Source organism: Octopus sinensis, linkage group LG9 (assembly GCF_006345805.1).
Source record: "Octopus sinensis linkage group LG9, ASM634580v1, whole genome shotgun sequence".
Taxonomy (NCBI): Eukaryota; Metazoa; Mollusca; class Cephalopoda; order Octopoda; family Octopodidae; genus Octopus; species Octopus sinensis.
Window position 1 is genome coordinate 5,948,301 of NC_043005.1, and position 1,438 is coordinate 5,949,738.

Below are 1,438 nucleotides of genomic sequence, written 5' to 3' on the forward strand. Positions count from 1 at the left end.
TGTCATACATTTTTAGAGGGGCTACCTCTGGCCGAGTCGCAAAAGCAGTCACCACAATAAAACTTGACACGCGCCTCCATTTTTGCGCACAATTTTTTTGTTTTATCCTTTTGTTTATTTTTCAGCGCAAGTCAAGATTTAGACCTCTTGGAACTACAAACAGGAAGCGGACCTTTTGTAGCAGCGAGGGACTATCATATGCCTCAGTGACAATGAAATACCATCATTCTATAGTTTCCTCACTCGTGAAGGCATATGGAAAGAATAACATAGGCGGGAACAGTAGCAATTCCCCGGGTGCGTCCTTTGTTGGGGTGCATTGATGCGAGGAACATAGAGTCTTAGTCATACCATTCTGGTTGATTTAAGTACAACGATTTTAGTTAATTTGAGTGAGATAGTTACACACTGACTATACTTAACGACTCAACAGGTAGTCGGTGCTACGAATTATATCTGCGAGAATTAAACAAAGGAGATATGGGGTTAAAATATAACACATAAATTATGGAATTTTTACCACACATGACTTGTAGTTGTTTCGTTGACTATTAACCTCATCAGCAGCTGTTGACCAAAAGGCAATCAGTCATTTAACCACTTAGCAACACTATATAGATGTTGTGGACGTCACGAGTGGTTGGTTATAAAAGTTGACCAAGAACGGGACAGAAGAACGAAGCTGTCATTTCATATATTATGCATGGCACTGAGTACAAAATGTTAACAATTGGGTTGAAGAAAATAGCTCAGGGTCGTGTTCTGCATATTAAGTATTAGTCGAGTGTCACGTATGTAGTCCAGTGAATTGAAAAGCTTCAATAGCCTACTGAGATTATCCAAGAGTTGCCAGTCAAATACAGTGGCGTAGCTAGAGTAATTGCCTTTGAAGACCCTCGCTCCTATATAAGCGCATACAGCTGACCCTAAAAAGCTGCCCTCATATAAGCCTGAGTAAGACCACCCCATCACCCCTCCTCCGTAGCTGTGCTACAGGTTAACTACTCTCTGTAGGGGTGTTCATAATTAAGAACGAAAAAGGAGACAGTAAGATTAGTGATTCGAAGTCATTGGATAACATAGATAATATAGATTGGTGTGAATCGAGTCTTTAAAGATAACCGGCAAAAGTAACAGACATATTCCAGTCTTATTGTACCTCTTTAGTGCATCATAAACCAGGTCTCCTCCAAAACGGCAATGCTTACATTGTCAAAAATTTTGATGAATTTTGATCAAAACTTTCGATCAAACTGCTCCTTTCTTATAGATTTTAAACACCTTTAAAAGGAGTTCCTGTTTAGAAATTGCAAAGATAACTTCAACTGAATAAAGTTTTCCAACTCGGTGTACCTGCTTGTGAGGCGGTACTAAGTCGATGTGTATGTATAAAAGTGAAGTAGAGCGAGAGGGAGTAGGAGGAACAGCCATTGTTAAG